The 17,701-nt window shown below is 29.4% G+C and overlaps 3 long non-coding RNA genes across 11 annotated transcripts in view; all 3 read left to right on the top strand.

Annotated features, from left to right (window-relative positions):
- LOC134686859 (uncharacterized) overlaps positions 1–16,955 on the top strand; it is a 63,278-nt gene extending 46,323 nt beyond the window's left edge. For 7 of the 9 annotated variants that reach the window (XR_010101671.1, XR_010101669.1, XR_010101668.1 and 4 more), the window contains 8 exons: positions 643–709; positions 3,185–3,251; positions 15,035–15,125; positions 15,415–15,490; positions 15,750–15,817; positions 16,082–16,159; positions 16,464–16,521; positions 16,775–16,955. This is a non-coding gene — a long non-coding RNA (uncharacterized LOC134686859). Of the gene's footprint in view, positions 1–279; positions 347–642; positions 710–3,184; positions 3,252–15,034; positions 15,126–15,414; positions 15,491–15,749; positions 15,818–16,081; positions 16,160–16,463; positions 16,522–16,774 lie in introns of all 9 variants that reach the window. The other 2 variants (XR_010101674.1, XR_010101672.1) reach the window with 2 other exon arrangements.
- LOC134686860 (uncharacterized) lies at positions 4,287–13,971 on the top strand. Its single transcript, XR_010101676.1, has 4 exons — positions 4,287–4,341; positions 11,003–11,069; positions 13,178–13,244; positions 13,900–13,971. It is a non-coding gene; the product is annotated as an uncharacterized LOC134686860 (long non-coding RNA).
- Positions 8,095–8,891, top strand: LOC134686861 (uncharacterized). Its single transcript, XR_010101677.1, has 3 exons — positions 8,095–8,165; positions 8,461–8,527; positions 8,824–8,891. It is a non-coding gene; the product is annotated as an uncharacterized LOC134686861 (long non-coding RNA).
- Positions 16,956–17,701: the final 746 nt, after the last annotated feature.

Genomic DNA, 17,701 nt, shown 5'->3' with positions numbered 1-17,701 from the left:
ACAATTGTACTTGAAACTATGTTAATATAAGGGAGACAATAAAAATATGTTTTACTGTAACAATAGCTTAGAATTGTATGATAAATTTGGTCTTAAATCAATTTCTTTTATTCAAATTTAGACTCGAATGAGGCATATTTTAATTAGAATTCACAGTAATTGTAAATCAAATGTCGCTGATTTAAGATTTGATTCAAAACACATCACATCAATTTCAAAAGCCAAAATATATTCCCCATTTTGAAGCTGATACTAATTTATTATTTCCTTTTGTTACAGATACCCAAATATGTTCCACTCCAACGAGAGGGATTTCGTGGTGAATAACTACTGGGAAGAGTCGCATGTTAGTATTTGCTAATTACAATTGTACTTGAAACTATGTTAATATAAGGGAGACAATAAAAATATGTTTTACTGTAACAATAGCTTAGAATTGTATGACAAATTTGGTCTTAAATCAATTTCTTTTATTCAAATTTAGACTCGAATGAGGCATATTTTAATTAGAATTCACAGTAATTGTAAATCAAATGTCACTGATTTAAGATTTGATTCAAAACACATCACAATAATTTCAAAAGCCAAAATATATTCCCCATTTTGAAGCTGATACTAATTTATTATTTCCTTTTGTTACAGATACCCAAATATGTTCCACTCCAACAAGAGGGATTTCATGGTGAAAAACTACCGGGAAGAGTCGCATGTTAGTATTTGCTAATTACAATTGAACTTGAAACTATGTTAATATAAGGGAGACAATAAAAATATGTTTTACTGTAACAATAGCTTAGAATTGTATGACAAATTTGGTCTTAAATCAATTTCTTTAATTCAAATTTAGACTAGAATGAGGCATATTTTAATTAGAATTCACAGTAATTGTAAATCAAATATCGCTGATTTAAGATTTGATTCAAAACACATCACATCAATTTCAAAAGCCAAAATATATTCCCCATTTTGAAGCTGATACTAATTTATTATTTCCTTTTGTTACAGATACCCAAATATGTTCCACTCCAACGAGAGGGATTTCGTGGTGAATAACACTCCGGGATATGTCGCATGTTAGTATTTGCTAATTACAATTGTACTTGAAACTATGTTAATATAAGGGAGACAATAAAAATATGTTTTACTGTAACAATAGCTTAGAATTGTATGATAAATTTGGTCTTAAATCAATTTCTTTTATTCAAATTTAGACTCGAATGAGGCATATTTTAATTAGAATTCACAGTAATTGTAAATCAAATGTCGCTGATTTAAGATTTGATTCAAAACACATCACATCAATTACAATAGCCAAAATATATTCTCCATTTTGAAGCTGATAGTAATTTATTATTTCCTTTTGTTACAGATACCCAAATATGTTCCACTCCAATGAGAGGGATTTCATGGTGAAAAACTACCCGGAAGAGTCGCATGTTAGTATTTGCTAATTACAATTGTACTTGAAACTATGTTAATATAAGGGAGACAATAAAAATATGTTTTACTGTAACAATAGCTTAGAATTGTATGATAAATTTGGTCTTAAATCAATTTCTTTTATTCAAATTTAGACTCGAATGAGGCATATTTTAATTAGAATTCACAGTAATTGTAAATCAAATGTCGCTGATTTAAGATTTGATTCAAAACACATCACATCAATTTCAAAAGCCAAAATATATTCCCCATTTTGAAGCTGATACTAATTTATTATTTCCTTTTGTTACAGATACCCAAATATGTTCCACTCCAACGAGAGGGATTTCGTGGTGAATAACTACCGGGAAGAGTCGCATGTTAGTATTTGCTAATTACAATTGTACTTGAAACTATGTTAATATAAGGGAGACAATAAAAATATGTTTTACTGTAACAATAGCTTAGAATTGTATGATAAATTTGGTCTTAAATCAATTTCTTTTATTCAAATTTAGACTTGAATGAGGCATATTTTAATTAGAATTCACAGTAATTGTAAATCAAATGTCGCTGATTTAAGATTTGATTCAAAACACATCACATCAATTTCAAAAGCCAAAATATATTCCCCATTTTGAAGCTGATACTAATTTATTATTTCCTTTTGTTACAGATACCCAAATATCTTCCAATCCAACGAGAGGGATTTCGTGGTGAATAACTACCGCGATGAGTCGCATGTTAGTATGTGCTAATTACAATTGTACTTGAAACTATGTTAATATAAGGGAGACAATAAAAGTATGTTTTACTGTAACAATAGCTTAGAATTGTATGATAAATTTGGTCTTAAATCAATTTCTTTTATTCAAATTTAGACTCGAATGAGGCATATTTTAATTAGAATTCACAGTAATTGTAAATCAAATGTCGCTGATTTAAGATTTGATTCAAAACACATCACATCAATTTCAATAGCCAAAATATATTCTCCATTTTGAAGCTGATACTAATTTATTATTTCCTTTTGTTACAGATACCCAAATATGTTCCACTCCAACGAGAGGGATTTCGTGGTGAATAACTACCGGGATGAGTCGCATGTTAGTATTTGCTAATTACAATTGTACTTGAAACTATGTTAATATAAGGGAGACAATAAAAATATGTTTTACTGTAACAATAGCTTAGAATTGTATGATAAATTTGGTCTTAAATCAATTTCTTTTATTCAAATTTAGACTCGAATGAGGCATATTTTAATTAGAATTCACAGTAATTGTAAATCAAATGTTGCTGATTTAAGATTTGATTCAAAACACATCACATCAATTTCAAAAGCCAAAATATATTCCCCATTTTGAAGCTGATACTAATTTATTATTTCCTTTTGTTACAGATACCCAAATATGTTCCACTCCAACGAGAGGGATTTCGTGGTGAATAACTACCGGGAAGAGTCGCATGTTAGTATTTGCTAATTACAATTGTACTTGAAACTATGTTAATATAAGGGAGACAATAAAAATATGTTTTACTGTAACAATAGCTTAGAATTGTATGATAAATTTGGTCTTAAATCAATTTCTTTTATTCAAATTTAGACTCGAATGAGGCATATTTTAATTAGAATTCACAGTAATTGTAAATCAAATGTCGCTGATTTAAGATTTGATTCAAAACACATCACAATAATTTCAAAAGCCAAAATATATTCCCCATTTTGAAGCTGATACTAATTTATTATTTCCTTTTGTTACAGATACCCAAATATGTTCCACTCCAACGAGAGGGATTTCATGGTGAAAAACTACCGGGAAGAGTCGCATGTTAGTATTTGCTAATTACAATTGTACTTGAAACTATGTTAATATAAGGGAGACAATAAAAATATGTTTTACTGTAACAATAGCTTAGAATTGTATGACAAATTTGGTCTTAAATCAATTTCTTTTATTCAAATTTAGACTCGAATGAGGCATATTTTAATTAGAATTCACAGTAATTGTAAATCAAATGTCGCTGATTTAAGATTTGATTCAAAACACATCACATCAATTTCAAAAGCCAAAATATATTCCCCATTTTGAAGCTGATACTAATTTATTATTTCCTTTTGTTACAGATACCCAAATATGTTCCACTCCAACGAGAGGGATTTCGTGGTGAATAACACTCCGGGATGAGTCGCATGTTAGTATTTGCTAATTACAATTGTACTTGAAACTATGTTAATATAAGGGAGACAATAAAAATATGTTTTACTGTAACAATAGCTTAGAATTGTATGATAAATTTGGTCTTAAATCAATTTCTTTTATTCAAATTTAGACTCGAATGAGGCATATTTTAATTAGAATTCACAGTAATTGTAAATCAAATGTCGCTGATTTAAGATTTGATTCAAAACACATCACATCCATTACAATAGCCAAAATATATTCTCCATTTTGAAGCTGATACTAATTTATTATTTCCTTTTGTTACAGATACCCAAATATGTTCCACTCCAATGAGAGGGATTTCATGGTGAAAAACTACCCGGAAGAGTCGCATGTTAGTATTTGCTAATTACAATTGTACTTGAAACTATGTTAATATAAGGGAGACAATAAAAATATGTTTTACTGTAACAATAGCTTAGAATTGTATGACAAATTTGGTCTTAAATCAATTTCTTTTATTCAAATTTAGACTCTAATGAGGCATATTTTAATTACAATTCACAGTAATTGTAAATCAAATGTCGCTGATTTAAGATTTGATTCAAAACACGTCACATCAATTTCAAAAGCCAAAATATATTCCCCATTTTGAAGCTGATACTAATTTAATATTTCCTTTTGTTACAGATACCCAAATATGTTCTACTCCAACGAGAGGGATTTCATGGTGAAAAACTACCGGGAAGAGTCGCATGTTAGTATTTGCTAATTACAATTGTACTTGAAACTATGTTAATATAAGGGAGACAATAAAAATATGTTTTACTGTAACAATAGCTTAGAATTGTATGACAAATTTGGTCTTAAATCAATTTCTTTTATTCAAATTTAGACTTGAATGAGGCATATTTTAATTAGAATTCACAGTAATTGTAAATCAAATGTCGCTGATTTAAGATTTGATTCAAAACACATCACATCAATTTCAAAAGCCAAAATATATTCCCCATTTTGAAGCTGATACTAATTTATTATTTCCTTTTGTTACAGATACCCAAATATGTTCCACTCCAACGAGAGGGATTTCGTGGTGAATAACTACCGGGATGAGTCGCATGTTAGTATTTGCTAATTACAATTGTACTTGAAACTATGTTAATATAAGGGAGACAATAAAAATATGTTTTACTGTAACAATAGCTTAGAATTGTATGATAAATTTGGTCTTAAATCAATTTCTTTTATTCAAATTTAGACTCGAATGAGGCATATTTTAATTAGAATTCACAGTAATTGTAAATCAAATGTCGCTGATTTAAGATTTGATTCAAAACACATCACATCAATTTCAATAGCCAAAATATATTCTCCATTTTGAAGCTGATACTAATTTATTATTTCCTTTTGTTACAGATACCCAAATATGTTCCACTCCAACGAGAGGGATTTCGTGGTGAATAACACTCCGGGATGAGTCGCATGTTAGTATTTGCTAATTACAATTGTACTTGAAAGGCGGACGAAAGACACCAAAGGGACAGTCAAACTCGTAAATCTAAAACAAACTGACAACGCCATGGCTAAAAATGAAAAAGACAAACAGAAAAACAATAGTACACATGACACAACATAGAAAACTAAAGAATAAACACGAACCCCACCAAAAACTAGGGGTGATCTCAGGTGCTCCGGAAGGGTAAGCAGATCCTGCTCCACATGCTGCACCCGTCGTGTTGCTTATGTGATTACAAATCCGATAAATAGTCTAATTCGGTAGGTCAAATTCATGAAAGGGAAGGGGATTGTAGTTACGACGTAAGGAACATATCCGATATCATTTGTGAAACGGTTATTCCATAACGGTCAACCAACTCGTGATGGCGTCCGTAAAATTTACGAAGGGATGATTTCAGCTTCACCATTTGGAACTCTTGGTTTAATAGCTTCCTTGTGAGCAGTAACCCTCTATCAAGAAAAACATGATAGGAAATGCAAGCACGGGAATATCGTATCACTTGGGAGATATATACCCCGTATGCAGGTGCTGCTGGAATGTTGCTACTTAGAAATGGAAAGTTCACAATTGGAAAGCTGAAATCATCTCTTTTGTCGTAAAGTTTTGTCTTCAACGGACCCTCATTGTCAAATTGAAACTATGGGAATTTAATGCATTAAATTGGAGTTTATACATTTTCGTTCATGTCCTCATCATCTGTTACCCTTTCTTATCATGTGTTTAATATTAGCAGAAACTTTGATAAGTTATTTTTGTCTACAGAGATAAGATAAGGATTTGACCAATCACATTACAGATAGGGAAGGGATAGGTGGTCATTTTATAAAGCTTGTTGCAGTTACAGCAGCCATTTTTGTATCTCAGAGATTTAATTTGATTTTACTTCTATTATATTTGCTATTCGGATTTATATATATACAGTATTCGTATGTTTATTCTCAACTGACACTCGTTCACTAAGAAGAAGTGTTTTTGTTTCCAGTAACACAGATTTACGTTTTAAAACATTCAGAATCAGCAACAAAGGTACTTTGGTTCATGCTGCATTATCTTGTTGAAATAGAACACCGTTTTCTCCAGAATTTGTAACTTTCATTTTTTCTCGTAAAGATGATTCTAGTTGCGTGGATTATTTTCTGATTATTCTAAACCCTACGTTATCATGGGACCAATTCGTAGATCGGGTACAAGGACAAACGTGCATTAAGATCCGGAAATGCCTGAAAATTGGACACTAGTTAGACTTAGACAAGAACTAAACACAAGAGGGATAAGAAACTATGTTAATATAAGGGAGACAATAAAAATATGTTTTACTGTAACAATAGCTTAGAATTGTATGATAAATTTGGTCTTAAATCAATTTCTTTTATTCAAATTTAGACTCGAATGAGGCATATTTTAATTAGAATTCACAGTAATTGTAAATCAAATGTCGCTGATTTAAGATTTGATTCAAAACACATCACATCAATTTCAATAGCCAAAATATATTCCCATTTTGAAGCTGATACTAATTTATTATTTCCTTTTGTTACAGACACCCAAATATGTTCCACTCCAACGAGAGGGATTTCATAGTGAAAAACTACCGGCAAGAGTTGCATGTTAGTATTTGCTAATTACAATTGTACTTGAAACTATGTTAATATAAGGGAGACAATAAAAATATGTTTTACTGTAACAATAGCTTAGAATTGTATGACAAATTTGGTCTTAAATCAATTTCTTCTATTCAAATTTAGACTGGAATGAGGCATATTTTAATTAGAATTCACAGTAATTGTAAATCAAATGTCGCTGATTTAAGATTTGATTCAAAACACGTCACATCAATTTCAAAAGCCAAAATATATTCCCCATTTTGAAGCTGATACTAATTTATTATTTCCTTTTGTTACAGATACCCAAATATGTTCCACTCCAACGAGAGGGATTTCGTGGTGAATAACACTCCGGGATGAGTTGCATGTTAGTATTTGCTAATTACAATTGTACTTGAAACTATGTTAATATAAGGGAGACAATAAAAATATGTTTTACTGTAACAATAGCTTAGAATTGTATGACAAATTTGGTCTTAAATCAATTTCTTCTATTCAAATTTAGACTGGAATGAGGCATATTTTAATTAGAATTCACAGTAATTGTAAATCAAATGTCGCTGATTTAAGATTTGATTCAAAACATGTCACATCAATTTCGATAGCCAAAACATATTCCCCATTTTGAAGCTGATACTAATTTATTATTTCCTTTTGTTACAGATACCCAAATATGTTCCACTCCAACGAGAGGGACTTCGTGGTGAATAACACGCTGGGATGAGTCGCATGTTAGTATTTGCTAATTACAATTGTACTTGAAACTATGTTAATATAAGGGAGACAATGAAAAATGTTTAACTGTAACAATAGCTTAGAATTGTATTACAAAGTTGGTCTTAAATCAATTTCTTCTATTCAAATTTAGACTGGAATGAGGCATATTTTAATTAGAAATCACAGTAATTGTAAATCAAATGTCGCTGATTTAAGATTTGATTCAAAACACTTCACATCAATTTCAATAGCCAAAATATATTCCCCATTTTGAAGCTGATACTAATTTATTATTTCCTTTTGTTACAGATACCCAAATATGTTCCACTCCAACGAGAGGGATTTCGTGGTGAATAACACTCCGGGATGAGTGGCATGTTAGTATTTGCTAATTATAATTGTACTTGAAACTAAGTTAATATAAGGGAGACAATAAACATATGTTTTACTGTAACAATAGCTTAGAATTGTATGACAAATTTGGTCTTAAATCAATTTCTTTTATTCAAATTTAGACTCGAATGAGGCATATTTTAATTAGAATTCACAGTAATTGTAAATCAAATGTCACTGATTTAAGATTTGATTCAAAACATGTCGCATCAATTTCAATAGCCAAAATATATTCCCCATTTTGAAGCTGATACTAATTTATTATTTCCTTTTGTTACAGATACCCAAATATGTTCCACTCCAACGAGAGGGATTTCGTGGTGAATAACACTCCGGGATGAGTCGCATGTTAGTATTTGCTAATTACAATTGTACTTGAAACTATGTTAATATAAGGGAGACAATAAAAATATGTTTTACTGTAACAATAGCTTAGAATTGTATGACAAATTTGGTCTTAAATCAATTTCTTTTATTCATATTTAGACTCGAATGAGGCATATTTTAATTAGAATTCACAGTAATTGTAAATCAAATTTCGCTGATTTAAGATTTGATTCAAAACACATCACATCAATTTCAATAGCCAAAATATATTCACATTTTGAAGCTGATACTAATTTATTATTTCCTTTTGTTACAGATACCCAAATATGTTCCACTCCAACGAGAGGGATTTCATAGTGAAAAACTACCGGCAAGAGTTGCATGTTAGTATTTGCTGATTACAATTGTACTTGAAACTATGTTAATATGAGGGAGACAATAAAAATCTGTTTTACTGTAACATTAGCTAAGAATTGTATGACAAATTTGGTCTTAAATCAATTTCTTTTACTCAAATTTAGACTCGAATGAGGCATATTTTAATTAGAATTCACAGTAATTGTAAATCAAATGTCACTGATTTAAGATTTAATTCAAAACACGTCACATCAATTTCAATAGCCAAAATATATTCCCCATTTTGAAGCTGATACTACTTTATTATTTCCTTTTGTTACAGATACCCAAATATGTTCCACTCCAACGAGAGGGATTTCGTGGTGAATAACACTCCGGGATGAGTCGCATGTTAGTATTTGCTGATTACAATTGTACTTGAAACTATGTTAATATAAGGGAGACAATAAAAATATGTTTTACTGTAACAATAGCTTAGAATTGTATGACAAATTTGGTCTTAAATCAATTTCTTTTATTCAAATTTAGACTCGAATGAGGCATATTTTAATTAGAATTCACAGTAATTGTAAATCAAATGTCGCTGATTTAAGATTTGATTCAAAACACATCACATCAATTTCAATAGCCAAAATATATTCCCATTTTGAAGCTGATACTAATTTATTATTCCCTTTTGTTACAGATACCCAAATATGTTCTACTCCAACGAGAGGGATTTCATAGTGAAAAACTACCGGCAAGAGTTGCATGTTAGTATTTGCTGATTACAATTGTACTTGAAACTATGTTAATATAAGGGAGACAATAAAAATATGTTTTACTGTAACAATAGCTAAGAATTGTATGACAAATTTGGTCTTAAATCAATTTCTTTTATTCAAATTTAGACTCGAATGAGGCATATTTTAATTAGAATTCACAGTAATTGTAAATCAAATGTCGCTGATTTAAGATTTGATTCAAAACACGTCACATCATTTTCAATAGCCAAAATGTATTCCCCATTTTGCAGCTGATACTAATTTATTATTTCCTTTTGTTACAGATACCCAAATATGTTTTACTCCAACGAGAGGGATTTTGTGGTGAATAACACTCTGGGATGAGTCGCATGTTAGTATTTGCTAATTACAATTGTAATTGAAACTATGTTAATATAAGAGAGGCAATAAAAATATGTTTTACTGTAACAATAGCTTAGAATTGTATGACAAATTTGGTCTTAAATCAATTTCTTTTATTCAAATTTAGACTCGAATGAGGCATATTTTAATTAGAATTTACAGTAATTGTAAATCAAATGTCGCTGATTTAAGATTTGATTCAAAACACGTCACATCAATTTCAATAGCCAAAATATATTTCCATTTTGAAGCTGATACTTCTTTATTATTTCCTTTTGTTACAGATACCCAAATATGTTCCACTCCAACGAGAGGGATTTCATAGTGAAAAACTACCGGCAAGAGTTGCATGTTAGTATTTGCTGATTACAATTGTACTTGAAACTATGTTAACATAAGGGAGACAATAAAAATATGTTTTACTGTAACAATAGCCTAGAATTGTATGACAAATTTGGTCTTAAATCGATTTCTTCTATTCAAATTTAGACTGGAATGAGGCATATTTTAATTAGAATTCACAGTAATTGTAAATCAAATGTTGCTGATTTAAGATTTGATTCAAAACATGTCACATCAATTTGAATAGCCAAAATATATTCCCCATTTTGAAGCTGATACTAATTTATTATTTCCTTTTGTTACAGATACCCCAATATGTTCCACTCCAACGAGAGGGATTTCGTGGTGAATAACACTCCGGGATGAGTCGCATGTTAGTATTTGCTAATTATAATTGTACTTGAAACTAAGTTAATATAAGGGAGACAATAAAAATATGTTTTACTGTAACAATAGCTTGGAATTGTATGACAAATTTGGTCTTAAATCAATTTCTTTTATTCAAATTTAGACTTGAATGAGGCATATTTTAATTAGAATTCACAGTAATTGTAAATCAAATGTCGCTGATTTAAGATTTGATTCAAAACATGTTGCATCAATTTCAATAGCCAAAATATATTCCCCATTTTGAAGCTGATACTAATTTATTATTTCCTTTTGTTACAGATACCCAAATATGTTCCACTCCAACGAGAGGGATTTCGTGGTGAATAACACTCCGGGATAAGTCGCATGTTAGTATTTGCTAATTACAATTGTACTTGAAACTATGTTAATATAAGGGAGACAATAAAAATATGTTTTACTGTAACAATAGCTTAGAATTGTATGACAAATTTGGTCTTAAATTAATTTCTTTTATTCAAATTTAGACTCGAATGAGGCATATTTTAATTAGAATTCACAGTAATTGTAAATCAAATTTCGCTGATTTAAGATTTGATTCAAAACACATCACATCAATTTCAATAGCCAAAATATATTCCCATTTTGAAGCTGATACTAATTTATTATTTCCTTTTGTTACAGATACCCAAATATGTTCCACTCCAACGAGAGGGATTTCATGGTGAAAAACTACCGGGAAGAGTTGCATGTTAGTATTTGCTGATTACAATTGTACTTGAAACTATGTTAATATAAGGGAGACAATAAAAATATGTTTTACTGTAACATTAGCTAAGAATTGTATGACAAATTTGGTCTTAAATCAATTTCTTCTATTCAAATTTAGACTCGAATGAGGCATATTTTAATTAGAATTCACAGTAATTGTAAATCAAATGTCGCTGATTTAAGATTTGATTCAAATCACATCAATTTCAATAGCCAAAATATATTCCCCATTTTGAAGCTGATACTAATTTATTATTTCCTTTTGTTACAGATACCCAAATATGTTCCACTCCAACGAGAGGGATTTCGTGGTGAATAACACTCCGGGATGAGTCGCATGTTAGTATTTGCTAATTACAATTGTACTTGAAACTATTTAAATATAAGGGAGACAATAAAAATATGTTTTACTGTAACAAAATCTTAGAATTGTATGACAAATTTGGTCTTAAATCAATTTCTTTTATTCAAATTTGGACTCGAATGAGGCATATTTTAATTAGAATTCACAGTAATTGTAAATCAAATGTCGCTGATTTAAGATCTGATTCAAAACATGTCGCATCAATTTCTTTAGCCAAAATATATTCCCCATTTTGAAGCTGATACTAATTTATTATTTCCTTTTGTTACAGATACCCAAATATGTTCCACTCCAACGAGAGGGATTTCATGATGAATAACACTCCGTGATGAGTGGCATGTTAGTATTTGCTAATTACAATTGTACTTGAAACTATGTTAATATAAGGGAGACAATAAAAATATGTTTTACTGTAACAATAGCTTAGAATTGTATGACAAATTTGGTCTTAAATCAATTTCTTTTATTCAAATTTAGACTCGAATGAGGCATATTTTAATTAGAATTCACAGTAATTGTAAATCAAAAGTCGCTGATTTAAGATTTGATTCAAAACACATCACATCAATTTCAATAGCCAAATATATTCCCCATTTTGAAGCTGATACTAATTTATTATTTCCTTTTGTTACAGATACCCAAATATGTTCTGCTCACACGAGAACGATTTCATGGTGAAAAATTACTGGGAAGAGTTGCATGTTAGTATTTGCTGATTACAATTGTACTTGAAACTATGTTAATATAAGGGAGACAATAAAAATATGTTTTACTGTAACAATAGCTTGGAATTGTATGACAAATTTGGTCTTAAATCAATTTCTTTTATTCAAATTTAGACTTGAATGAGGCATATTTTAATTAGAATTCACAGTAATTGTAAATCAAATTTCGCTGATTTAAGATTTGATTCAAAACATGTCACATCAATTTGAATAGCCAAAATATATTCCCCATTTTGAAGCTGATACTAATTTATTATTTCCTTTTGTTACAGATACCCAAATATGTTCCACTCCAACGAGAGGGATTTCGTGGTGAATAACACTCCGGGATGAGTCGCATGTTAGTATTTGCTAATTATAATTGTACTTGAAACTAAGTTAATATAAGGGAGACAATAAAAATATGTTTTACTGTAACAATAGCTTGGAATTGTATGACAAATTTGGTCTTAAATCAATTTCTTTTATTCAAATTTAGACTTGAATGAGGCATATTTTAATTAGAATTCACAGTAATTGTAAATCAAATGTCGCTGATTTAAGATTTGATTCAAAACATGTTGCATCAATTTCAATAGCCAAAATATATTCCCCATTTTGAAGCTGATACTAATTTATTATTTCCTTTTGTTACAGATACCCAAATATGTTCCACTCCAACGAGAGGGATTTCGTGGTGAATAACACTCCGGGATAAGTCGCATGTTAGTATTTGCTAATTACAATTGTACTTGAAACTATGTTAATATAAGGGAGACAATAAAAATATGTTTTACTGTAACAATAGCCTAGAATTGTATGACAAATTTGGTCTTAAATCAATTTCTTTTATTCAAATTTAGACTGGAATGAGGCATATTTTAATTAGAATTCACAGTAATTGTAAATCAAATTTCGCTGATTTAAGATTTGATTCAAAACACATCACATCAATTTCAATAGCCAAAATATATTCCCATTTTGAAGCTGATACTAATTTATTATTTCCTTTTGTTACAGATACCCAAATATGTTCCACTCCAACGAGAGGGATTTCATGGTGAAAAACTACCGGGAAGAGTTGCATGTTAGTATTTGCTGATTACAATTGTACTTGAAACTATGTTAATATAAGGGAGACAATAAAAATATGTTTTACTGTAACATTAGCTAAGAATTGTATGACAAATTTGGTCTTAAATCAATTTCTTCTATTCAAATTTAGACTCGAATGAGGCATATTTTAATTAGAATTCACAGTAATTGTAAATCAAATGTCGCTGATTTAAGATTTGATTCAAATCACATCAATTTCAATAGCCAAAATATATTCCCCATTTTGAAGCTGATACTAATTTATTATTTCCTTTTGTTACAGATACCCAAATATGTTCCACTCCAACGAGAGGGATTTCGTGGTGAATAACACTCCGGGATGAGTCGCATGTTAGTATTTGCTAATTACAATTGTACTTGAAACTATTTAAATATAAGGGAGACAATAAAAATATGTTTTACTGTAACAAAATCTTAGAATTGTATGACAAATTTGGTCTTAAATCAATTTCTTTTATTCAAATTTGGACTCGAATCAGGCATATTTTAATTAGAATTCACAGTAATTGTAAATCAAATGTCGCTGATTTAAGATCTGATTCAAAACATGTCGCATCAATTTCTTTAGCCAAAATATATTCCCCATTTTGAAGCTGATACTAATTTATTATTTCCTTTTGTTACAGATACCCAAATATGTTCCACTCCAACGAGAGGGATTTCATGATGAATAACACTCCGTGATGAGTCGCATGTTAGTATTTTCTAATTACAATTGTACTTGAAACTATGTTAATATAAGGGAGACAATAAAAATATGTTTTACTGTAACAATAGCTTAGAATTGTATGACAAATTTGGTCTTAAATCAATTTCTTTTATTCAAATTTAGACTCGAATGAGGCATATTTTAATTAGAATTCACAGTAATTGTAAATCAAAAGTCGCTGATTTAAGATTTGATTCAAAACACATCACATCAATTTCAATAGCCAAATATATTCCCCATTTTGAAGCTGATACTAATTTATTATTTCCTTTTGTTACAGATACCCAAATATGTTCCGCTCACACGAGAACGATTTCATGGTGAAAAATTACTGGGAAGAGTTGCATGTTAGTATTTGCTGATTACAATTGTACTTGAAACTATGTTAATATAAGGGAAACAATAAAAATCTGTTTTACTGTAACATTAGCTAAGAATTGTATGACAAACTTGGTCTTAAATCAATTTCTTCTATTCAAATTTAGACTCGAATGAGGCATATTCTAATTAGAATTCACAGTAATTGTAAATCAAATGTCGCTGATTTAAGATTTGATTCAAAACACATCACATCAATTTCAATAGCCAAAATATATTCCCTATTTTGAAGCTGATACTAATTTATTTTTTCCTTTTGTTACAGATACCCAAATATGTTCCACTCCAACGAGGGATTTTATGGTGAAAAACTACCCGGAAGAGTCGCATGTTAGTATTTGCTAATTACAATTGTACTTGAAACTATGTTAATATAAGGGAGACAATAAAAATATATTTTACTGTAACAATAGTTTAGAATTGTATGACAAATTTGGTCTTAAATCAATTTCTTTTATTCAAATTTAGACTTGAATGAGGCATATTTTAATTAGAATTCACAGTAATTGATTCAAAATATGTTCCACTCCAACGAAAGGGATTCCCCATATATTTTAACCAAAAAATTACTGATTGGACATGAAATACCTGCCACATTTATTTTATAATTGATTTTATGAGCCAATAGTCTATCCAAAGCTGATGCTAATTCATTAAGATTTTTTTTGTTATAGATACAGCCTACATATGTTGTGCTACTGAACAATGAATATTGTTTCATGGTAGATGGATCTCACATCAGAATGTTTAGCATGTATGGATTTGGTATGTATAACTGTACTTTAAACTATGTCTATATGTGTGGGATAACAAATATCTGTTTTCCCCAGAACAACAGCAAAAATAACAATTTATTACAAATTGGTTTAAAATTTCTTTTATTCAAGTGTATACTGTTTTGTAGTATTGTTTAACAAAAAGGTATATAATTGTCTATATACTTGTCTCCAAATGAGGATTTTAAAGAAAAATGCATCATGAGATTAAATTTGAATAAATTGCAACTATCAGTTTTCTCTATTTAAAGCTATTACTAATTACTAATTTATTACAGATACAGCCAAAATATATTAAACTCCTAGACAATGAAGATGCTTTCATGGTATACAACACTTGAGGATTATTGACATGTATGTATTTGGTCATTGTAATTGTAAATCAGATTTTTCATGGAACATCTTGAAATTTAATAACAAATTGGTCTGACATTTCTTTTTTCCAATATTTACTATAGTAAGGTTTATTTCAATAAGAATGTAAAGTAATTGTAAATATGCTTGTCTCAAATTTAGGATTTGACATAAAATATGCGCCACTAATTTCTGAATTGAATGAACAGCAAATATTCTTTATTAAAAAATACCAATTTAAAACTTTTTTTTGTTGCAGATGCAGCCTATATATGTTACTCCTCTCCAATGAAGATAGTTTCATTGTAGATAGTGCATAAGTCACATGTAAGTATTCCACTTTAATCTATGTTTCTATTTGTTAGGTATTAAAAATATTTTTCAAGTAAGTGAAATAACAGATTGAGACTTTATAACAAATTGGACTAAAACTTCTTTTATATTTTGATCAGAATATACAGAAACTGCAAATATATATTTCCAATTTAGGATTTGACTTAAAACATGCATCTCATTGATTTCTAAATTGATTTACAAAAGCAAATTGTCTTGATTTTGGCAACAAATTTATAATTTTTGTTTTTGTTGTAGATCCAGCCTGAATATGTTGGCACTCCTTTACCATGAAAGATGCTTGCATTGTAGATAACACATAAGAATGAGTTACATGTAGGTATTTTGTCATTTCAATTGTTCTGAAATAATAAAAAAAAAGTTTTTCCAGGAACAACAGTTTAAAAGTTAATTACAAATTGGTCCTACATTTCTTTCATTAAATTATTTACTGTAATGATGTATATTTTCTTTTTTATATTTAATAAGAATGCTCATTGATAGTAAAACTACTTTGTCTCGTCTCTAATTTCGGAATTGGCATTAAAAAGGCATCACATTAATTTCTTAAGTGGTTTGCAACTGGAAATAGTCTCTTTTTAAAACTGAAATTAATGTATGTTTTTTGTTTTTGTTACAGATACAGCCTCAATATGTAACACTCCTTTACCATGAAAGCACATTGGGACAAGTTGCATGTAAGTATTTGGTCATAACAATATTTCTCAAAACTATGTCTATGTCTATTAGTTAATAAAACATTTTTGCTGGAAACAATAAACTGAAGCTTTATAACAGACATTGGTCTTAAATTTTTCTTTCATTCAGATTTATTCATGTGAAGTATATTTTTATCAGAATGTATAGAGATTGTAAATATATACCTGTCTCCAATTTAGGATTTAACATAAAACATCCATCACATTAATTTCCAAATTGTTTTTGTTACAGATTCAACTTAAAACAGATGATGTTTCAGTCGTATCAGGTGCAGCATGACAGCCAAACAGTTGAACTGATTATTGTGATGAGACAATTTATTGCTTTGGAAAATCTAATTATATAGTTTATAGATTTAGATAATAAAATTCTGTAATGTTCATAATATCAGATGATAATTTGTTAAGTGCCCTCAATATGTCTTCAACGAGATATTAACATGCACAATTAAGGATGTACTGTACGAAATCTTCAACATTCTTATTCATAAAAGTAGTTTCTGATTCTCAATTTTATAAGATATATACATATTTACCTGAATTTATTTTTAAGGTAATTGTAACAATATGTAGATTGTTTGAAATTCAAGTTGAGTTTCAATTATTTCTTTTCAAAATATGATATATCACATTCTTCTGGTTTCAATTTTTGAAATCTAAAAATGAAATATAGCCAAACGATCAATTGAACAGTGGTGTTGGTTGAAGTTAATACCAGCTCTTCATAGTATCTTAAAATGCCTCAAATGGAAACAATGTTTAAATTTAACAAGTTACCATATCTACTGATGAAGAAATTAGAATATTGTGTATGTTCCTTTTTTGTACAGATGGACATCTTTTGAGTAATTGATTGGAACACCCAAACAATAATTTAATCATTTGGGTTTTTTCTTGTATATCCATCATTGATTTTGTAAGATAAAAATAAAAAAAAGTCATTTTTTGTTAAAATTATTTCTCATTTTTATCAACACAAATAAAATTCTATTAAACTAATAGTTTAGTTCATGCTCCTTTTATCTATATCTTAAAAGTTTTGTGGTGGACTAAGAAAATATCAAATGATCATTTCAGAAATACACTTGATTGCAGCGCTGCATCTTCACTAACATTTAACATAGTTGGTTCTGGGTTTCTGATCTAGTTCTTGTAGGTG

Source organism: Mytilus trossulus, chromosome 10, assembly GCF_036588685.1.
Source record: "Mytilus trossulus isolate FHL-02 chromosome 10, PNRI_Mtr1.1.1.hap1, whole genome shotgun sequence".
NCBI lineage: Eukaryota > Metazoa > Mollusca > Bivalvia > Mytilida > Mytilidae > Mytilus > Mytilus trossulus.
This window is presented reverse-complemented; position numbering and strand designations above follow the sequence as displayed.